The sequence below is a fragment of the Calonectris borealis genome, chromosome 12, assembly GCF_964195595.1.
Source record: "Calonectris borealis chromosome 12, bCalBor7.hap1.2, whole genome shotgun sequence".
NCBI classification, from domain to species: domain Eukaryota; kingdom Metazoa; phylum Chordata; class Aves; order Procellariiformes; family Procellariidae; genus Calonectris; species Calonectris borealis.
The window spans coordinates 6419129-6444235 of record NC_134323.1 but is presented as its reverse complement, the minus strand read 5'-3'; positions in this window follow the sequence as shown (position 1 = coordinate 6444235).

The following is a 25107-nucleotide window of genomic DNA, read 5'->3' as shown; positions in this document are numbered from 1 at the left end:
CCTCTCACTTCACTTCTAATTTTTCTTTCAATGTCATATTCCACATCGGTCTAACGAGGTTGAGGAGAAAAGGAAAAAAAAGGAAGAAAAGAAAAAAAAAACCCACCACCTTAGCACAACTTTCTGCTACACCAACCTGTAAGAACCACAAGCAATTCCTTTTACAATTTTTTCCATACTGATAGCTTGGACCGGCACCCAAGTAGCCCAGTCTTCATCAAGCTGTATCCAGTAAGTAAAAGCCTGTAGACAGCTGATGAATTGTATGTAAAGTTGGTTTATACAGTTTATGTCAAAATTCTTCTAAAGATAGAAAATTGTGTGGAAACATCTGAAGTTGCATAAACAGATCAAGTTTTGATATAGGGTTATGTCTAATGTGTGTTTGGCAAGACAGAGAAGCACCAAGAGTAAGTTCTCAATTTTTATGGTATCTAAAAACAATATAATTGTCAAATGCATCTTAAGTAGTAGCTACTTTATGCTACTACCACTTCATTAGGAACACTTAAAAAGGTATTTAAAAATTCATATTCACATCCAATCTAATTGCCATTTAAGTCAGGAATTTACTTTTAATAAACACATTCTTGAGCTGGTAACAGTAAAAGCATCATTCAAACATCATTTCCTGTACTAAATTTTACCTATATTAACAGACTTAGCAAAGCATCAACCACAAACATGTTGGTGATAGAAATTTCCTAACGCAAGCAGTCTTTATAGATTTCTGCTATTTCAGCACAGGTCTCCAAGGACCATTTGAATCCATATTAATTTCCTTTCTGGCAGTTATGCGGCCATGTATGAACTGCACTATTTCACTTTTAATCTGTCAGTAATTTAGTAATGTGTAAACTAATTATGCACAGATATTAATGTAATCAGTTTGGGGAGCTATAAAATCAATGTGCTTTTACAGACTGTGTTAAAGAGAATTGCATTATTATAGTCATATGTCTGTTGCTGATAATGTTACGGAATTAAAATAATTGTGATCCATGCATCAATACACATTCCCACAATCCACCCAGTGATACAATACTATAACTTTTTATAGAAGACAGGACAAGTTTTTCAGCAAAATTAAAGTTAAATCTGCCTGAAAATAATATGTGGCTTCCCATTAAGAAATACAAATTTGATGACATCTCAGTTTTCCTACAGTGATCTAGAAATGACCTGGCTAGCAACATTTCATCCATGATTCAACCCAAATACTCAGCCTTGCTCCAATGGAAAATGTGCAGGAAAGACTGTAACTACAACTCAACACTGGGCCACGTAAGTTAATCAAGAATCACATTTGAAGCATCATGTAACGAGTCATTAAAATTATCAAGCATCACTGTGTATCCAGGTATAGTGCAAAAACATTATCAATGTACAGCTACTGAGGTAGCTGTATGTGCTGCCATATAGCCTAGCTTTGCTCTCAGATACCCAGCTGCAACTCATAATGCAGAGAATCGTGCCTCTGCCTCATCTCTACCTCTTCCATGCTCAAAGGCCTATTGAACTTCTCCCATGCTTTTCTACATGCCAATTCCTCCGTTTTCTGTGATGCAGAAGACACAGATTTCACTTGTGAAATTTAATAATGCCTTTCACCAACTGTACTTATTATCATACACACATGCATCAGGCCAAGCAGGACAAGAAGAAAGCAGTTCTGAAGTTACCTCAGTAATTAAGACCCCATCTCTTTTCTCAGATAATAATTTCCAAGCTAAAAGGAAGATAATTATCTCTGAAGAGAGCATTATTCCTCTTAGATGTTTTTGAAAATATCAATGAATTCAAAGTTCTGCCACACTGAGAGAACTACTCACAACATAACTACACCAGTTTTCCTGTTCCCTTACAAAGGTACAATTAAATTATGTGTTAAAGTTTCACGATACAATTAATCCAGTCAGACTTGATCTGCTGCCAAAAGGCCTGGCCTTTCCCCCTCTCCCTGCCTGCCCATACCCAGCTTCTGCCTAAACACCACCACGGCCCCTCCGGCCACTTGCAGTCTCACAGGCAGCTTTGGGCTAGGGCAGCAAGGAGACACGTTTTGCAGGCTATTTGACAAATCACATTAATATGCAGAGACAAACACAGCTTGCTTACAAGTAAATTAGTACTTGCTGCTGGTAAAAGGCCTCAAACTGTCCATTCTACCCAAGTATTCATTTATAGTTATAAATTCATTTTTTTCATGTGCATAATTAACAGTGCCTTTTATAGAAAGAGCAAATTAAATCTGCAAAGCATATATATCTGTTCTTGTACCCTTTTTTGGGAAGGGAGTTTCATAGAATGAATTTGAACTTCAAACTGGGCTGGCAGTAGAAAAACACCAGTAACTGACTTGTGAAAACATGTTAGCACAGACCCCAAAAGGCCATTCACACATTCACCCCACTTTTTTTTTCTTTTAAAAACACAGACACTTTTTGGCATGGAAGTAAACAGCAGGGCACGCCTCACACAAAGTTTATGTACCAAACAAAATACCAAACGGTGCATTTCAAACAGCAACAAGCCAGCTATTTTCACCCAGCACTTGTCAAACTCCAATGTAAGTTGCTTCCCCTGTTGAACTCCTACACTGAATACACTCACAGAAACCCTGGAGCAGGACAGGGCCCGCCTGCAGCCCCCCCCCAGCGGGGACGGGCCCTGACAGCAGCGCACCCGGGCGGACCCCAGCACAGCCCCTCAGGCCTCACCATGGAGGACACACACCCTGCCACCGACGGGCAGTCCGACAGGTACAAAACACGGGGGGAAGAAAATACCAAGCACATCAAATAACCGCAGCAGGTCTCTCTCTCACTACAGCACGAAGGAGTAACCACTAGCAGGCACAGCTCTGCCCGAGGACTGCACCGTTCCGGAAGGTTCCTCCCATGGCCTCAGCTGCGCACTCCCGCCTGCTCCCTCAGGCTCCCCCACTGGAAGCACCAAGCCCAGCCTGGGTAGTTCGCAGCCACCACACACAGCACAGGCAGCCAGGGGATATAGGGGACCACGTTGTCACCACAGCGCTTCCTTCAGCTTTTGCACCAAGGAGGAGCAAAGCCAGAAGAGAACCCCCATCACATACCACCTCCACACCACTGGCCTCTAAGCTGCTCCAACCAGAAACCCCTCTGGGAAGAAAACCAGCTCAGTCCCATACCCACCATAGCAGAAAAACAGCCACTCTTGGGCTGCATTCCTCCTCCACGCTCCAGCCACACCACCAACTACCACCAAGCAGGGCAGATTCATCACTTTGCAGAGCTACAGCTGGTGGGGGAGCACCAAGAGCCCGGCCGGAGAGTTTTATGGCAGGTGGGGCTGCCTCTCTCCTCAGCACCTGGTAGATCAGGTGAGCTGCCTCTCACTAACGGTTTTAAAGCTCTTTAGAAAAACAAAGTGGCCAAGAAGCACCGTGATGGCATTTGACCACAAAACAGCCTCACTAACACTGCCAGGAAAACAGACTGCAAAAATGTCACCGAAATGACTGTCAGCTTCACCAAGCGTGATTAGGTGGCAAAAACGTTCAGTCTGGCTCTATTTGTCCGTAATTCACTCTATGTCCTGTGGAAACAAAAAACCCAAACACTTAAGACCTGTGAGGGAAGTGGAGTCCATGAAAAGGAGAGGGAGGGTGGGGGTCAGAGTCGTGCCCAGCACCGGCAGCGTGCGGGGCTGCGGTGCCTCCGCAGTGCCAGCTGGCACGGGCGATCCCGCAGCAGGAGTGCAAGGCCGAGAGAGGGATCAGCCTCCCAGGCAAGCGTAGGGGATGGCGAGAAGAGGATGAGCTTTCTAGGGATCAGAAGGGGACTGAGATTGTTATAACCCCTGAGGGCACTAATGTTGCTGGATAGCAAAGCAGGACGGAGAAAAGGAGCGATTTTGCAAAGCCCTGGTGGGCAGAGGGGAGGTTTGTTTTCAACCTGTTTAATCTTTTTGTATCTTTAAAGAGTTACTTGCTCAAGTTTCTTTTTCTTGGCTTCTAATACAAACTAGCTTCATAGCTGGAGCACTTGTCTTGTGCGCTCATCTTCAAGGAAATGGGAGGGCACTTCAGCCTGCAGCCTCCACAACATTTTGTTACCCCAACCATTAGCACAGATGGGAACAGTTTTAACCTCAGATAATACAACTTGTGGGGATATAGTCAATAAATACTCATTTAAGGATCAGTCTAGGTGAGAGCTAAGCAAGAATACATGCCATTTATTTATGGTAACCTGTATATGGATTCAGTTAATTTCAAATTATATTTTAATGTAAAAAATATACACTCTACAGAAACTTCTCCTCACTGGAGGAATTCTTTCAGCTCTTAGCTGAATTTCAGTAACACTCAATTTTATGGTAGACAGAAAAGTGGCTATATAAAATGGCTCAGGTGAGCTCCCCTCAGCCACTACAACATACATTTTATTCTTTGTAGAATAGGCTTATCTAAAGATACTACTTGTCTATACAACTGAAGCCAAAAATATTTCCAAAAGTGAAACTAAATGGAAACAGAAAGGTTTGGTAAACTCTCATGTTGGCAAACTTTATTTGCAAAAGGTTCAGTGGAGAGGAATGTAACAACGAAAGAAACTAACAGGGCATGCAGAAACATGTAAACTGAGGGAAAAAAGGTTTCTAGTTCAGCTTAACATTTGTACCTGCCTTCATGCCGGGTTAGGCTGCCTTCCACTTACACATCAGTAAATGGATGAAAGCAAATATTTTAAGTGAGCATGAAAAGGATCAACTTACTTCCCCCCCTGCCTCCCCTCTGAATTTAGACTGTTGTGTCAGACTTCTGTACTGTCAAACAGTGCTACCCACTACCTTTTATATAGATGGAAAAATCTTTAACAAACTAGCACACACACTTTAAAATTTTTTCTCAAAATTATTCTGAAAAGTAAATTCTCCCTTCTGCACCAGGTACTAGCTCTTAAAATATGCTGAGTTGTAGGAACTACTGTAGTTTAAACATACTTTTGTTTACAGTGCTTGCAGAGCAATTCATGTACAGACAAGCTAATTAGGCAGGGATTGTGTCCCTTTATTTTTATAATTCCAGTTTTAGGAGCAGAGCATTTGATTTATTACATGAAGGTATTTTTACAGCCTCAAGTACTACTGCTCTTTAGGACATAGGGAACATCACAGCCCATTTAATTTACACAGGAGATGTTAGTACTATTTAATGGCATGTAAACATTTTATAAGGTAAGCTCAAATAACAGGAGATTTTTTTTAATATACTTCAGCGAAAAGGTTCACAAATGGATTTTCGTTCTACTTTATTGGACCAATCTCTGTTATTGCATCAGAAGTGAATCGAGTTTTAAAAGGTGTTAAGAGTTTTCAATATATTTTGTGACACTGAGCAGAATCAGAAAGTATACATAAAACAACCAATGCGTGAATTAATTCCAGAACTAGTGTAACTGCACACCCTCAAATCATATGTAATTGTCTGTGGTTTCGTGCAATGGACTATAGATAATATTTTCATTCTATTTATTTTCTGACATCATAGTTTTATACAATCCTAGATAGAAGCATTTCGAAGATACCTTATCATCATTATTAGTATTCATTTTTCACAATAGAATTTTTAAGGAGTGGCAATATCTTTTCTTAGGCCAATTGATAAAGTTGAAAACAACTAGTTTTAAAAAAAAAGTATTAAAAAAAATTTTCTTACTACAAACTTTCCCACACACATTTTTACACCATGTTTACTGCAATAGTAACACTGTTGTTTATTATTTCTACTGTTGCATCCAAACTAAGATCACGTGCTAGCATTTTATAAATATCAAGATATTCTTTGTCTGGAGTGTTTACATCACAAAAAGACAATATAAAGATCAGAACTATTGCCTGTTTTTACAAGGAAGATATTTTTACATATTTTTTATTTTACAATTTTACAGGGAAAATGATGAAATGGATTGCAGTAGGACTCTGTGGAATAACTAAGAGATTAATCTAGGCAACCTGCATATCACTTCATTGTCAAAATATTTTCATTTTGGGGGAGAAAGGTAAGACAATAGCAAACAATTTATACATCTACTGGTGTGACTATATTTTTTCCTCTTCTATGTATTGCATGGGTAAGGAAGATGAAAACTGCAGCCTATTTTCTGGTGTTCATACTGAAAAGCACGGAAAATCTCTAGATCCCTCGTATAGTAAACCAGAAGTTATATAACTTTCAAGAAAAAAAAGGAATTCTGCCTCAGTCCCATACTGTGCTTTTTTATAAAGCGGAAGGGAGACATTATTTCTTGGAAGACTAAGAAAAAGGACTGAAAGTTCTGGTCCTTTCATACATGCCATGTCCTCCCCAGTGGGAATGGTGTGTTTCAGTTGTTGCTCTATTGTGCTATAACTCAAGTAATTGGTCTGACTTTGGGAAAGCATTCAATAAAGAAAAATATGATTATCTCATACTGACACAAGGCAAAATGAAATAATTGTGTCAACACTAGTTTGGTTTAAACAACATGCCTAAAAACCTACTTAAGTGAAAGTGCTGTAAATACAAGTGTTGAATATTAACTTTATGAGGTGCTTAACTGCACTGGATTGTAATGAATTATCTAGTTCTAGTGATGCTTTGACACATTTCAAATGAGAACCATAAGGAGTTAACTTATGGTCTTTAGTCCCTTTCAATATGTTCAGTGACAATATAAGATCCCATTCATTTCCCAAGGCATAGCCGATTTCAATAACATTTCATTGTAAAATATACGAGCATTTCTCCACCTAAAAATGTTTCTGTTAGGAAAACATATCCGTACAAGAGAACACTTCCATATGAAACTGTAATCTCATTTGTCCTGTGATACACTAAAATGTCTCTTTCTTGCTCTTGGATTCCACTTTTCTCAATAATTCCTGTATAGTCTTTTCATTTTATGTTTCTTCCACCCTTAAGTTTTGCATGCCAGGGATACAAGGATTGGCAGAGCGGAGCTTTTCTAGCTGCCCTGTTTTCACTGAATTACCAGTGCCTATATAGAACAGTTTAAAAAGAAAATGCTACACAACTCCAACGTCTACACATATTGTGTGTACTTCTGTTGATAACTAAGAAGTGAACTTATACTGGTATATTCTTTAAAAAGTAGAGGATTTTATATTTACAGCAATATCCTAATCTTGGCCTCAGTTCTTACAGTATGGATTATTTTTACCTAGGAATAAGCTGTGCTTTCTTATTCACCATTACTAATGCATATCTAAATAATAGCCTCCCTCCTGCTGTCATGTGTGATCTTGCTAAAATACAAGCTGTTCTATCATACAAAACTTCCCTATCATATTCTCAGAGAAGAAATAAGGTACAAAGACAGTCAAAAGGTCTACTCATGGGAAAAGTCCCTTCAAATTTCTTGGTTGGTCTTCATTATGAAACAAACATCTATCTGAGTGATCCAGCAAACTTAGCAGCAGAACTAACGCGATAGTCGAAGGCTGGGAACAGCTACGCCTTGTGCATGACGTAGCATAGTGATCAACCTCCTTCCGTGAAGGCGGCAATGGCATTCTATGAGACTTACTCCATTCTTCAGCTTGGCAACACTTCATCAGCTGTCCTTCAGCTAGACTAAAGTAGCCTCTATGACTACGTTTAAAGATGTGGATACAAACTCTGCATTCCTTGACACAAAGATCTGGTCTAGGTATATGACTCCAGAGGCCGTATTCTGTTATCCCTGCTCACACTGAGTCATTTCTCACCCTGCAAGTAATCCTGCTGAAATCAAAACTAAGAGATTTTCAGTGAGATTTAAGTGAGACTACTCTCATGTTTAAGTGCTTCACTGGATGAATGCCTTAATTTTCCCATTTAGGATCCTATCCAATATCCATTGTAATCAGTGGAAAAGACTTCTATTGTCTTCAATGAGCTTCGGATCAACTTTTATTATTTCATGCTCTTTATCCAGATTCTTTTCTCATTGTACATAAATAGTTGCTTTTTATTTTTTATATACAATGAGAAGATTTTTACAGTTGAACATAAAGGTGAATGTCTGTTCTGCCAAAATTTTATTGCAAAGCTGGAATTTTATCCTACTTATTCCATTATAAAAATGTTGAAACTATATAAAGCTGGATGATGACCAACAAACCCACAAAGACCACTCATATGTTATAAAGATAATTTTGAATCTTAGCTATGATTTTAAATAATGATACCTTCTAGAAAGATTTGAAATTAAGAAATTTATTAATTTTCATTTTTCTGTTTTGACATTATTAGTCAAATTCAGAATTATTCTAGATGCCTTCAAAATTGTTACCTATCCCAAATAGTTGCTGAAGTAGTTAAGTAACTTTGCTTCAGTGACTATGATATTCTAGGTATCCCAAAGATAATGAGCATAGTTGTTCTACAACGAGGTAACTATATATTGTCAACTCCAAACAGGTCATTTAAAAACCTAGATACATACAAATATAAATACATTATTCATAGAGTGTTTATTTCACACATGCCATTTTTCATTCATTAATTTCAAAGCACATAAAATAATCAGGTATCAGTATTCTATTTTACAAGTAGCGAGTTGAGTTATGAAAAGATAAAGTTCCCAAAAATTTAGAACCTGAATCCCAAGACTCTGCCTTAGCTTCTAGGCAACACTGCTTCCTGTAGTTTTGTATACATACATACGTGCATGTGAGATGTCTGTCTGGGAAAGAAAACACCTTAAAATAGCCAATACTGTGCCACAGTGGTAAGCTTGCTAGTGCTCTTGTTTTGATAATGTCTGCACTGCATAGACACATTGCCAAAGGCTTGTAGTGTAAAACACGTTTCATTACCAGTAGTTATGAGAGCATATCAGTTTATGGGGATGATTGTGCAGGTGGTGGTGAGTGTTATAAATATTTATGCTACTGCAAAGGAAAACTCCCTCCTGAAGGTGTTGGAAAGAGGGTCTCTGTTTTAAAAAAATGTTGAAATCCTTCCTCACCTTTTTTACCTGACTTTAAATCATCGAACAGACTTTCAGTGTCTATACATCTTGTGGGATTTTTACCAGCAGCAAAAATTGAGCTTTCGGTGTTCCCAAAGCATTCATTGAAAGCACGTCTATGTTAACCCCATGGAAATGACTGATCACCTTATTTCTGTAACCCTGTGATGAATCATCACTGGCAGGAGATGTAAAAAATACAAGTAATAGTTGAAAAATAATTATAAAGAAAATTGCTTCCATGATACAACGTATTTCCTGGAAAATGGTCGTGTAATTTTAAAGCAAACATTAGTAAAGATAGCTGCAATGTAAAGACATTTTCTATACCCTTCCTTTTGTATGGACTAATTTGTATGTTGTATTTGTCATTAACCTAGAAGGGCTGTAATTTTCTTCTGATACTTCCAGAACCTCTTTAATTTCTTAAATTTGAGCTGTCGATGCATTTTTTGTGCACCTTATACACGATTGTGATGAAAAGCGGGATAAAAAGGAGGCTGGTAAAAAGAAAACTTGTCTTGTTTGTGCAAATCTCAGAATATAAATATAAATATTGTCCATCACTATTTATTGTATCTATTTAGACAGCATAGTGGGAAAGTCTATGTCCCACTTAAGAAGAAAAAGATTCACATACTCTTGAACGAGTTCACAAGCAATACCTTCCTGATTTAAATCAGAACTCCTTACACCAGCTCACACTCCCTGATGCTTGTTCACATCACTACTGATGTTTGCACAAGAGAATTTAACTTGTATCTTAAACGCAATTCCTTGAATTCCTCCATCATCTTTCTTTGATGGAACTTGTTCCTTTAAATCATTTAAGATTCTTTTAGAGTTGCATAGCCAACCTCTGAGCCCAATGTTTGCAGAGCAAGCTGTCACATATAAAATGTCATAAAGATGCAGATATCTTTTTGGACATATTTAAAAATCATCAATTTTTTTAACCAGTTTTTGTTCTGAGGACCAGAATCACACTCCTGAGAGAGTGAAGCTTACGTTGTCCTTTAATGGATTTTAAACTGCAGCATGAGGTCGACCTAGGCACTTTGGTTATTTTCTAGTTTATTCTTAAACCCTGCAACAGCAACATAGGGAAATCTTGTAACTGAAACCGACATCAGGAAAAAAATCAGGAAATGTTTGTAATTTTGGTTCACTATAACTCATTTTCAGAACACAAATTCCCTTTCTTTGTACGCATAAATGTCATGTGAAGGGCACATAAAAGTTTAGTCAAAGGGGCCCTATTAAAAGCAACAGTGACATTAAGCATGAGCAATGAATAAAATGAATAATTTCAGAATCATAAAAACACATGGTTTCATTAGACTGGCGTGTGGTGGTTCTCTCCTGTGTCTCAGAAGAGTTGGTATTGATCTGACTATGAAGCTGTGACAATAAAACTGTACTCTATTGACTGCAGCTGCAGGGTCTCCAAATATTATTTATTGAGGCAAGCAGAACAGCAAAGCAAAAGCACTGCCCCAGTAATAAGTGGTAATTGCTGGGAAGTGAGGCATTGCACTCCCTATTGACCCTTGCATCCTGAAATTTCGATGGATTATATTTAACTCCATTAGGATTGGCATTATCAAATTACATAAACCACATTATAGAACAACCAGCCTCAGTTTAGATCATTGATTTTCGATTATACTGATCTTCCGTACACTTCAGAAGTAGCTTCTATTACCAGTGATATGATATCAGTGTTGATCAGTAGGGGAGGAAGTACTGGTTTATTACAATGAGATAAATGGCATGGAAGAAAAAAAGTAACCATTCCTCTAACACATGGGAAGACGCAAATATTCCTGTAAATTGAAATGTTTGTGGATTAAAAATTGGGTAGCACAAAATTTACATACATTTCTAAAAGCTCTGATACTTCCTCATTTTTGTGTTAAAGGTGTGAAACCTTTTGTGTTAAATTCTCACTCTGTATAGATCAATGTATTACCAGTTTGCCAAGTTTCTGGCATCAGAAATGTGTTACCTTTTACCTAGGTAAAATATAATTGAATGAAATATCTGAATAATACCTACTTAAATAGCTACCACTGGGGTGCATTAATATGAACTGTAAGTCATTCACATTTGATATGTTCTCAGGGTCTATCATATTCTTCTTATCTTCTGTCAAAGTGGCTTATCATGGAACTGAACTTTTTACTGAGTTCTAAGGTTCAGGCAATTTTGATGTATCCCTTACAAGCCTAATTCAGAGAAGATACCAATTTGTTATAGCACTTAGCTAATGTTCTTTAGAAAGTCATGAGTTTAAGTCCAGAGATTACTAGTTCATTCACTGGTAACTGGACTGGGGTGATGGCCATTGCACATACTAATTTTGTTCTCAAGGTTACAGTGAATTTAATGTGTATTGTACTAGGTATCATTTTTTCCCTTCCAGTTATTTTTTCAAAGATGTTAGATTTTATTTGTGTGTTTAAACCATCCATTGTTAGGACTAGAAGAACCAGTTCAAAGTCTGAAAGAAAAGGAAAAGTCTGAAAAGAAAAAAATAATGAAGGGTTTAAGAGGCAGTGATAAGAGGCTCACTATTTATAAAAGTGGTGATTAAAAGTCTCTCTCAAAAACTCCCCCATTCATTTCCATTAGAGTTCAATGTGAAGATTAGTTTCCAATACTAATTATTCCAACTTGTAATCCTTCTTCCTTTTTCTTGACATCAAATAAATGTGGCTACAAAAGTTACTGGTATTTTGCAACACTCAAAAGGTTTTGCTCAGGTGAAAATTTCATCCTCAATTTACAGCTCTACCTCATGACATATTGTAAAATTTTCTTATAAATTAATGTCTGAAAACAGAAGATGTATGTGAACAGAATAAATTGATTCAGAAAGATGCAAATTCTTTTGAAGATCTTTTGTTAGATTTTAGCAAACACGTCCTTGGAAGCATAAAAATGAATGGATTGAATGACACGACAATTGAAAAAAGTTCTTTGAATGTCAAGAGAAGATCACTATAGGGCTGTCATCATCTGAAATGAACTGGATAAGAAGTGGCCCAAAGAGAGAGGAAGATGAAATTCTAGTAAAGTTTCAAAACATTTTCATTGCAAAGACATTAAGATTTCATCTATCTGTATTTCTGATTTTAGCCATAAATATAAAACCAGGGTAAAAAAAAAAAGTAGAGGGTTTTTTCTTTTGTTTTGTTTTTAGCCATTTCATTCCATAGTAGGAAGCTGCCTACTACTAAATTCTCTTTCCTTCTGAGCATGAATATTGTTGTTAGGACATAGGCTCATCTCTGTTAAATATAATTCTTAGTAAAGTATATTTCTCTAATTCATTAAACTTTATGTTGAATTTAACAAACAATTTAGTAATCATAGTTTCCAATGTGTAGTGAACAGCTGAGCAAAATGTCAGGAAAACAACAGTGTACAGAATTTCTGTTTGATGGTAAATGTCTCTCCCCGAGTACAAATGTAGCTAGCTGACTCCTTAACGCTACACTGTAGTTAAATAATAGCTTATAAACAGTCAGGCTAATGACTTCAGTATTATAACACCTCCAGACCTCCTCGATGTAGCTAATAATTAGCATTGAATGTCATACAGAAATATGCCATATACTGGCCTCTTGATTTTTGTTTCAGTCTTGGCATTTCAGAACCATGATGTACTAAAATAAGGTTGTTAAATTAAGATCCTGAAGATCATGCAATATTAGCAAGTGTGTACGTTTGCAATTTATAACTGGGAAGATATTTGATACTGAATCTGTTTCTAAAAACCCTGGCTACTTTTCAATTGTTATAATCCCATCAATCAGAAAAAGAAATTAATTATGTGATGAACACTAATAAATAAAGTTATGTAAGATATGCATGAAATATTGACTAACATGGAACAAGAGGGTATATTTTGTCATCAAGGCATTATACAAAAATCTGAAGTCCACTTTTAATAACATATCTTGCCTTTACAGAAAACGGCCTTAACAATAAAGTCAGAAGTGATGGAGGGAGGACAACTCTTATGGATTAGAATGTGCGTGTGTGTAAGTTACATAAATATATAAATGCCACATGTGAGATGTTTTACCATCACATTCTGACTGTGATTTACATTGATTTCTTCAGAATTCTATAGTTTTAATATCTTTTGCTTTTTCTCCTTGAAGATCTGCCTATTTCTGTCATTTGAAAGCACATCAGTTTTGAAATTTGAAATATAAACCTTAGTTTAGGGGCAAAAATATTGCGAAAAGTAACAAACATCTCTCTCTTATTTCTTGCAAATTGATTTCAATAACCATTCAGTAGTTCCAGGACCATTTATTCTTTTCAAAGAGAAGGCTGACATGCTGGTTTAGCTACAAGGCTGGTATTCAATTTCCTGCTCCCCCATAGGCCTCTTCTGTGATTTTGCCAATTCACATAGCCACTTTGTACTTTAATTTCCCCTCACTATAACAGAGACAGTAGTACCTTCTTATGTCACGGTTATGTCTTGGGAAACATTAGGACTACGAGGTATCAAAACAGAGGTCATATAAAATGTTTCATAGAGTATGACAGATGCATTTTTAAAGAGGACCTTGCATAAGAAGACTCTTTTTGGAGAATATAAGGAACAAATTTTGTTGTTCCAATGTGTTCCCCTTTTTTATGATGAACTATTCCCTCAAAGATAGAGACAAAGAGACACTGACAAGGACAGCATAAGGCAGGAATTTTTGAGAGTGCTATAAAAAATATGATAGCAGGAAAAATAACATGGGGTAAATTAATTCACCTTTTTTTCACCATTCAGTAAAAATCTTAGCATTTCTTGACGCATTTGCCACAAGTACATTACTCCTTCCTTATTAATTTTACCAATGGACTTTTTTTTTTAAAGATAAAGAAAAAGTTTAAGAATGGAATCTTTGCTAGTGGAAAAGACTGCTAAAGAAAATCCTACTTAGTTTGTACTTGCAAAGTGATTTGATGAGTGAAGATTGCAACACTACCTCTAAGTGACAGGGTCAGCTCTGAGGATTAAGTTCACCCTTCTATGTAGCAGAATATTACTTACATATCTCCTGCGCTCTGCCTGCTCTCTTCCCAGTTTACAGAGTGAAGTGGGAACCATGGAAGAAGAAACTGTCCATCATTTAAGCATATTGATCCAAATTAGTCTTGTACAATTAGTAGCTCAGTCAAGAGCAGTGTGGTTTCAAAAGATGCCTATTCCGTCTTCTAGAATACACTTATAAAATATGTGCTACATGCACATACACACTGTCTTTTAAAACGATCTTGTCTTTGATGTCACCTACAACTGCACAATCATTTGTAATTGTGGCAGTTATTTGAGAAGTTATTTCACAATCAAGTCATATCTCAAATCGTGTTTCCTGAGTATGCTGTTCTCTTAATTTTTTTAAGTAGCAAATAAATAAATGCAGTTTCATTTGCTTTCATGAACTTTGCCACTGTAAAAACTTTGCATATCAGGTTTATTTTTTTGTAGCACGATTAGTCAGATGCAGGAGCTAAATTACATATCTATAATGAGAGCTGAAAAAAATCCAGAGGACTCCTGAAACATTTTACAAAACACTACTGCCTTGTTCCTATGGCGCTTAAATAGCTACCTATTAAAAGGAAGAAATCTGATTTTGAAAGAAATTACTACTACTTGGTAACAGACTACAAAATGGGAAACTGTTTTCATTCCATGACTAGATTAAAATCTGACAAAATTTAACTATCTCATAAAGAGCCGTTTATTGGTTTATAACTTTAAAAAAAATTTCAAAGTGATATCACATTTATTCACTTGCATATACTTCACTAGTATCCAAATTGTTCTTCATTTAAAAGCTTTCTCTAAAACAAAATATTAGCTGATATCTTATTTTTTCAGATATTATTTAGTGTCATTGAGTAAAAAGATAAACATTTATGTTACAATCACACTTCGGTAAAATAACAGTGTTTGAATACCCAAGTAAGAACCAATTGAAATAAGTTTTTCACACCACTGTAGGGTATAATAAGAAAGGCTGAGGGAGACACCAGGTACTATGGGCAAATAGTAGGAAATATAGTAGAATGATACTAGGGAATATCATTTTTAAGCAGATATTTTCTTTTCTGAGTGGGATAGCTAGCAAATTGTGTGAACAGATAGTAGCGCCTGCTATTTGAGATCTCTGAGAATTATCAGCTGGGAAGACAGGAGATGTGGAAAGGAGGTTCATCATGACTAGAGTTTGAGTTGACATTCCATCAAGACTCAGGAAAAGCTATTGGTCCTGTATTTTCACACCCTGCAGGAACAGAACAGCCATCCAGCTGGATCACACTAAGACAAGGGAATAGACACTGGACAACGGGATATACTGACGTACTCAAAGGAGGATTTAATTATTTGCATTCCTATTGCTTCTTGCCTAATAGCTGGGTTATATCAAGCTGGTGTGCACCTCAGGTGTGTAACTATCTTCATGCTACATGGCTTAGAAGCACACAGCTTCTCTCCTGAGTAAGCAACTGTTTTAGAGTTCCTGCATTTCTCTCTGCTGGAGCTTAAATCAGTTGTGTGCAGCTGATTTTTTTTTTTTTTTAAAAGAACAGTTTCCCAGAGCTGCTCCCAGATGGCATGGCAAAGCATTTCTAAGGTGGGTTTGTGTACTCTCAAAGATTTTCCAGAGAGATGGCATGCAACAGACCACTTTGCAAGTAATGAGATTGGTTCTAATCTTCTGTCTGGGGGTGGGAGATTGTTAAAATAGCAGACATAAGTGTGGTGGGGGTTGTTTGGTTTCTGGTGTCTTTTCTATGTGATGCTCTTCAGAATTATCTGGTGTCATAAAAGTGCTTGACAGGCCTTTACAAGCAAATATAATGACATTATTTGTGCTGTGGTAGTTTAGAAAAGGAGAGAGCAGCTTGCAGTGCTTGGATATAGTAGCAAGGGATAGCACCTTTTGCTAACATCACCAATTCAGCAGTTGCTGCCCAACACGCAAAGTGACTGACTACTGGGGAATGCATCTCAAGGGAGAAGGGTGGGAAGCAGGCAAGGGGAAGTTTTCTCTTTGGAGATGTGAGACACGAACAGGAAAAATGTACTATTCTGCTGTCATCCTACACTGCTTCTTGAATACTTGATCCTGCTGTTTTCTGTGTTGATACTCTACTAAGCATAAAACAAATACTATACAATTCAGACTTCATTAGGTAACATGGAAATCTACAATATCATACTATGTCGTGAAATTGTTGGACTCAATGTGGATATGTAAGAAGCTGCTGGCATTATAGATAACATCAGCTGGCTCTAGATAAAGCAGCCTGCCTCAAGGGGAGGGGGTGGGAGGTTGGGAAGGGGACTGGAATAACCATTTTGAGTATCTTCACTGAAGTGACTGCCTAACCTAATCACATCATTTTGTTTATCTCAGAATAAAGATTTCTGTGGTAGAATTAGTCCTGCAATTGCACAATAGCTTTTATTTTTAATGTGCAGAAATATTTTAAAACTCCCTGTGCTTTCTATTGCAGAAGCTATGAAGCTTCTGCTATGACAAATTCTGTTCCCAAAATCACAAACACTGCACATGTTATACGTGTCCTGAGCCACAGTGAGAACCTCTTAATTTAAACTTATTTGCCCTATTCAAGTGATTCAGCATGTAATTAAAGTCTATCACATTATAAAAATTAGCTACAGATCACCATTTGTTACAAGTGTGACTCACAGTGTCTAAGCCTGCTTAATATTCTGGTTGGCAGCAAAATGTTCGAGGGCAGAATCCAGATCAATACACACAATTTTTTTCAATCTTCCCTGTGGTAGTAGTGTTGTACATTTTGGCATCTCTGTCTTGCCAACTGTAATGAAAGAAATTGTCATTCAAAATAAGACCAATTAAAGACTGATGTCCTTAAAAAAATAGCACTGCAGACTTTTTTTTTCTTTTGGATCCACCATGTTCAGCAGACCACCATGGCATGAATTGCCATTAATATGTCATTTCCTTTTCCTGTTATCACAATATAAAAGACCTTAGCTCTGACCTTTCTATCAAAACATCCTTTGTTTAGAATGAAAGCTATTCACTGTTAGACCCTTATCTATAGAGCTTAGCCAGCGGATCAAATCCAAAGAGCAGAATTCGTTTACTTTGTATTAAATGAGCTCAGTTAAGAAGTTTCAATTTTGGCAGAAAGGTGCATTAATCACAAGGAAAAGAACAGATCTCACTTTTCACAGCTTCTGGTTTACTTTCAATACAGTTAGACAGTAAGGCTTTTGTTCCTTAAAAGTAGCACTGTATTTAAATACAGTAAATATAACAAAATTACCTTCTTAAAATTACACTAGAGTTCCTACAGTACAGGATGTCCATAATGACCTCAGTGTTGCATGACTAACTTTACAGCTTCAAAAAGGTTCTAAATTAGTTTGGACAGATGGGTTTTATCCAGAGGAAATCAATGAGTTTTTGTGAGTCTGACTTAATTTTTATGCAGCCAGTACTTTGAGATGAAATTAAAATATGTATGAAAAACATATTAAAGTTTCCCTTGGGTTCATAGTTGTTTGTACATTTACAAGGTGTTAAAGAGATGATTTAAAAACTAACTATATAAGGGATCAATGCAAGTATACTATGATTTATGGCCTTTCATGACATTTTTGACACTTCTGGCCTAATGTCTTATGTGTTTTGAACCACTAATTATCTTTTAATTCATAAGGGTTTGGTGGATTTTATAAGTGTAATATAATATATAGAGCTGTATCACATGGAAAGTTTTAGAAAAAACACACTTTACAAGTTGTGCTGAGTACGTAACAGTTGTAAATAAAGATGTGCTGCACCAGTTAAAAACCCACTTGATTGCAGTACCCCCAAATGGGGAGGGGTTCCCCATCTGCCAACAAAATTGGCAGATTTTTAACTCACTGTTCTGTACCGAGGGTCAAAATCTGTGCAGGTTTTGATGACACCCCACAGCTTTAAATATGAATCAGAAAGCAAAAGTAAGGTTTTCCCAGATTTAATGCTTTCACTGTATAAGATCATATCCAACCCAAAGATTTAGCTGCCTGATCACTTGTGATCTGATCATTTCCAGGACTATACAACAACAGTGAAAAATGCAGCAGTACTTGTGGTTTAATGACGAATAACATGGGAACATTTTCATTATTCATCAAAAGTGATAAATTCAAAACTCTTAGTCATATTCCTCAAAAAAAAAAAAAAAATAGAAAAGTACCAACAAAACCTTTGATATACTCAAATTTCATGTATTCTAAACTTCCCGAACAATGGACAGAAGGTGGAATGTTCTTCTGCAAACTCTTAAGAATTGAATATTTCATAGTCTGCTGTGGAACAGCTGCAACTTAAACCTGCAACTGACTCAGAGCAAGTAGAAAGGTTCCCATAACAGGATTTTCAAATAGTCCCCCTAAGTTATCCAAGGGTAAAAATCCCATAGATGTTCCAATCTGGTTTAGATGTTTTGTAATATCACCAGTGGGTACAACATAGACTAGGGACTTATGCTATTGAATCCTCTTTTAAAATACTTGTCTCTTTTTTCATTTTCTCATAATTATTTTCCTCAACATAGCTGAGAAACACACTAATTTGCAACATTGCATAAACTGAAAAAATAAACTTGAAAAGTTTGTTCCCTGATTCAGTGCAGTCATTAGCAGTGGACATCTGAACCTTATCAATGATTCCTCCAATGTCTTTTTATAGATGCAAAGATGGTTCAGTGTGTTTTTTCACTTTTCTGGGGAAAGGAGTGTAAAATAATGTGAAATATGTTGCCCAGTTCTATATTCAGACACATCTACTAAAACTTTATATATCAAATGTAACCTTCAATATGTGGATTATAAATAGATGGAACCTGGGGCATTCCTTCTCTTTTCCTAATCTCCAAATATATATAAAACGTTTACTGTTAGCTTATAAATACCTAATAATGCATAAATAGGTTCCCTATTCTTTGGAATCCATGGATTTCAATCTGTGAGTCAAGTTTTTCTTGCCACGTAACAACTGGGAAAAAAATCAGGAGAAAGGAAGACAAGGAGTACAGAGCATTTAGATAATTACAGTTCTCCAGGGAGAGTAAATATTAAGAGGCTCAGTAATGAAACTTCAATTATCAAGAATCTAAGCAAAAGTATTCTTCCTCTTCTACATTTTACCTGGTTTTGTGGTAATTACTGGTGATGATGATTGGTGTTGATCACTGTGCTGTAACTTACTGAGGCATCCTCTTTTCCACAATACATAATACAATAGATAGTATCCCAAAATACCAACAACGGTTTGTTTTCAGCAAAGTAAAATCTATCTTACAGCCTCCTCATTGTTCTAGATCCTCTGCAGTATCAATGCTTACAGTAGAGAATGGAATAGAGAAAAACAATCCTCTGATAACATTTTCAAAAAGTGTTGGCTTTCAACAGATTGTAAATGAAGGAGGTAATTTTGATACTTCACTCCTATAAAGCTGTACTTTCCTTTTTAAAGGTCACTCTTTGCCAGTGGTCAACTCCTTACTTTCAGCACTTCCTCTTAAGCCATTCTGACAAAGCTAACATATACATGACAATTAGCACAACATAAGCATGAAAAATAAGACTTTAGATATTATTGCACACTGACAGACCCTAAAAATATCAGGAAACTGAAGGTCGGATGGAATTTCTGGAAACAGACATGGAATCTACAGCAGGCCAAAGCATCCCCTGTCAGCCCCAAGTAAGAATAGAGAAAAGACAAACTCATGACGTTTTAAATATTGTGACCTTATATATAGACCTTTTTAAATATTGTGACCTTAAATTAGCCGACTTCAAGTTTAAATACCGGACACACAGTCAAAAAAGCTATTGTCTCTGTAAAAAGCAGGTTTTACTCTAATAACTTGGGTCTCGGTTCTGCATCATCAAGGACATTGACAGTAGAAGACTTCTCTCTAAATGTCTAGGTTTCAGAAAATTACTCTTGAAATATATTTTTTTCTGTTAAAGGAGAGTAATTCAAGGCAAACTGAAAGCAGACAACATGAAAAATGTCCTGCAGGAGGAAAGAGGAAATATGTAAAATACCAGCCAGATGTAAATACCCAGGAACAAGAGATAAAGCAATGTGCTAAAAGATAAAAGCTCATTACCTTTTCTCTTGTTCTGGATATCTACATCTAGCTCACTGTTAAGGTCTTCCTTTTATCCATTTTGGGGTCTGTGGTCGTGATTTCATTCTGCTAACTCCTGGTCAGGGACATAGAGGGGAAAAAAAAAATCCAGACCCTTTTACCAAATACACAGTAGTGATCTTAGAGCGTGGGCAAGCAACAGAGAGCTTCAGAAAACTGAGATGCTTTCAAGCAATTCTTAAACACCCTTTCTCCTATTCTCAGCATTTTGCTCTGAAGATGAAGATCATCTTACTACTAGGTCAGCTGAGTCATGCAACTTGGTGAGCTGTTTTAGGTGCTTTCTGCTTTTTTGTTATGAAAAAGCCTCTTCATGGAATCAGGGAAGTTATAAACTCTTAAACTCTGTGCACATGAGTTTCAATTCAACATCACAGCTTCCATTCAGTTTGATGTCTTTGCTTACACAGCTTCTGATGATTTCAGTGCTTGTGTTCTTTTGTATAGCTGCTGGTAAATACGTCTCTTAATTCTCCTTGCCACCTATAGACTGCATAGAGCAGTACCTTTTCCGCTCTCAAATAGATAGATACACATAGTCAACTTCTGTCTGAGTGGATACTAGCTGAGGAAATCAAAGGGAAAAATTACCATTATTTTTATGTGCAAAGTCTAATCTTTAATATTCTATATGCAATTACAGTGGAAAATTCTTTCCCTGCTTTTATTAAATGGCAGAACTGTATAGCAAACCTTGAGAAATCTGTATATTAACATATTGGTATTGGGTATTTTTAACCATATATACAGAAGAAAGTTTAATGTCTTTAAATGAACAACATACTTGCATGTGTAATCTGGTTACCCTCTAGTAAAATCAATCGTGCCACTGTGTATCATAAAGCTATGTAGAGGATGGATTTGAATTTCTGTATTCGGTAAGGATAATGTAAGCAACATAACATTCTGGAAAACATTGCAATTAGATTCTAAATTACTTTACAGTGCTTAAGCACATGAATCTCCTCAAAACTCATTAATCAAATGAAGTATATAACATTCCTTTACTAATGCTGTCCATTCCATGAAATGTGTATACAGAAAGCTTTCTTTTTTTCTTCTTTCATGACTGTTTATATGCACATTGAAGAAATATACCCAGCACTGCTAGCAGTAGCTCCAGTAAAAAAGTACCATGAAAACAAACCTGTAATAAAAAGACTGATTATTAGTAGGGATGTGTGAAGGAGCTCACAGAAGCAAAGGTGTGGGTTTGTGGGTCCAGCTTCTTAAGGAGTTAAAAAAAAAAAATCTGCGTGCAATCCACAACGTGCATTTCACTCAATCTGAGTTTCTCTGAGTTTCAGATTAAAAAAAAAAAAAAAACCTGAAAGTGAAACTCAGCTTGAGAGCACTATATTTTATCTTGTTTTACATCAAAACCTAACAAAACTGTGAATTTTTCTTGCTTTCAGCATGAAACTATAAATCACCTCAGGTTTTCTCAAACATTTAATTAACCTTAAGGTCAGTTCCTCAGGGTTAAATGCTGTTGTCACTGGAGAAAATGGGATTTTTGCCATTGAATTCAGTGCAATCAAGCTTTGGCCCGTAGTGAATTATTTAAGCCAGTTAGTATGAGCTGGGGAATACTATAAGATAAAACTGAATAATTACTTAGTAGGATTAAAGTAACAAACCAGGAGATATTATTTAGAATTAATTATTCATCTATCTCTATTGATCAGATTTTCTAGTTAGTCAAAAATTTGAAATCTGGCATTTTTTTCCAGAATCCTCAACATCTTAAAAATATTCTATTAGAAAAGTTCACAAATTAGGCCAATTTTCCAAGTGTCTTTGACTGATACCAGACACAGTGGTAGGAAAAATTTATTGCAATAATTCTTCAAATTCTTGGTTGCATTCAAGATAGAAAATCTAAAATAATGGTTTTGAGGTAGAAAGGAGGAAAGTATAATTTAGGATTTGGGTATTTCAATCATTAGTGTTAGCTTTTACTGTAGATATGTGCTTGGAAATGCAGGTAGGCACTAGAAAGATTTTAGAAAATATTTCAGATCCTACTCGAAGTCCTAGTATGAATCTATCTATCTGTATATTAGATGCTTTTAAAGTGTCACTTTTAGTCCCTAATAAAACCCACAAAATAAATGTTGTAAATGGGCCAGGTAGGTACCAACAGACAGATATGGAAGTGATTAGCACCATCCAGAGCTTCAATGGAAGTCTTTCCAGTGATCACTATGGGAATCTCAATTGAGCCCAGAGGCCCTGATTCAACAAAGCATTTAGGCTCCTAACTTCCCATTGATTTCCCATTTAAATTAATGGCAAGTTTGGCCCTAAATACTTCATTAAACTTGGGATCAAGTGATTAGGCTTTGGTGATATTTTCAGCCCATTGCGTTCTTGATCACTTACAGAATTATTGGAAAGGTTACTTCATATTAGGGATTTCATGTTATCTATTGGTAAAAGCAAAAACACTTGCCATGCTTGTTCAATCTTTACCGTGTGTGGGTATGCCGTAGAACGTCAAAGAATATTAGCTATATATGCCTTCCTCCATCTGTATTTTCCAGATCTGTCTTACAGGCAACCGTATTGTAAATCAACACATTACCAGAAGGATATGAAGTTTTATAACATGAAAAAAATTATGAAAGAAGTGCAAATCTATTCCCTGTATATTGAAATTGAATCCTGAACGTATGCTATCGTAGCTCTACATGCAAAGAACACTAGAAGGGTTCTCCAAGGCTGTTAGAACATTCTGCCTGCTTTTCTGAGAGGAGCAGGAAGGTATCACTACATATAGAAGGGCAGCTTGCTCTGTGGATGTGTACATATTAACAGCATATAGAGAGCTAAACTTTCTTGCTTTCAAGTTTCATACAACCTGTTGTAAAAAGAACATACATTGCATAGAAATTGTATGCATACGTTCAAATACATATTTCATTTGGGAATATCTGATGGTGGTGTCTTTAGAGATTGCTATTTTCCATATACATAGTTAAAATTATTAATGATTATATTAACTTGCTCCTAGGTCAGTTTTCATATTCATCTCTACTTCTCCTCTTCATTCATTTGCACATTTTTGTCCAAATACAAATACATAAATACGCACTATACTCTGAAAAAAAAGTAACATATGTATACCAAACCAGAAAGAAATTTCTTCAAGTAAAAATTGCAGTTTCAATTTCTAGGCTATTTTATATACACACCTATGAGACTGTAGAAAAGCTGGTAAAGCCCCATGTCGCTTAGGTCCAAGACACTACAAATTCTGTGACAGCTTAATTCCATTGTTATTTTTAAATTGATAGCTGAGAGAACTTTGATATATTTAACTTTATGTGGAAGTGAATGCAATTTTGCATTCTGCCTCTAGTTAGGAACCTACATCAGGATTTGTAGGATTGAAATAAAAAAAAAAAAATCATATTAACTTTTGCTAATTAAATTCCTAATCCGGACAAGTATTAGAAGCCATTGGGAAAAGGAAAGAAGTTATTACTAGATTTTTCTGTGAAAATAGAAGGCAGTGGAACTGTTAAATGTTGACATTTAGCCTGGCATATTTAATAGAGTTAAACCTCATTACAATACCAAAATAAACTATGCTGATATCTTCCAGTTTATATCTCCAAAAAGCTAAGGTTCTGGAATAAAGCATGAGATATTAATATAAGTGCCATACATAATTATAATAGTTTTAAGACATACTTTGGTAAATTAGAGCTCTGTGATTAACTTCTGTAAGTATGTCATGTATTCCCATCATACTTTTTCCTGGAGAACCATTGGCTGTTTTTTTTAACAAGAAAAAATAAAGTAAGTTCAGGGATGTATTTCTTTTTTCTACCACATTTTTATGTAGAATCAATAGTTTTCTTCTTCCATCACAGGTAACTATAGGTGCTGTGGGATTTAGAAGCATGATACAGTTTAAAATGATCTGCTGATCTAAATTTTGTGGGCAAACAAATATGCACAGAATGATAGAAGCTATCTACTGATATTTGGCTCTTAAAAAGAAAATATAAATAATGATTAATTATTTTTTTATGCATACTGCAGTGAAAAGCCAACTCGAAATAGTTTAAACTGATCACCCCATGCCCCATTTGATTTTAAAAGCACTTGGGGATGGATTCTTCATTTTTTTAAAATGCAATGGGCAGAATCTGTTTCTGTGTAGAGTAAATATGCTAGCAGAGCTCACTCTTGAGACAAACATATCTGATTTTTCTGATCCTGCATTCTTAATGGGTTATAAGTCAATGTGATAGCTACGATTTTTGACATTATGGGATCTGGTTCAGATCATAAAGGGTATACAAATCAACTAATATAGATTAGATGCTATGGTGGGCCATAACTGTTAAATGGGGTCAAGGTTTCTAACTAGCTAATAGACTCTTATGTACTAAATTATTTCATGGAATTCAGTACCATCTATTCATCATAAGATTGACATGCATAATCTTAGGCAATTAATTTTAAAATTGTTCCCTCTTCTTGCTTCAGGTTTGGATGAATTTTTACTGAGACAAATTACTTAGGTAGTCTTCAGTGCTGGCACTGTTAATATTTTTAATTAGCAGAGGACACTGCATGGCAAGTTACTATTTTAAGTGGGAATGAAACGAAAATACTAGGATTTTAGTTTCCTTAACTGGTTAGAAAATAATAATTGTTCATATTGTACCACAAAAACTTGTTGTTACTCAACAATGATTTCCCACATAATCAGTCTGTTCTTTCGAGGCAGTCATGTGAGAGGAATTTGACATCCTCATACACATCAATTAGGGTTCTGAGTAGCACAGAATATCTTCAATGTCAGCAGACATTTTAAATGAAGCTTGGAGAACAGAGTTTTGTTCTGACA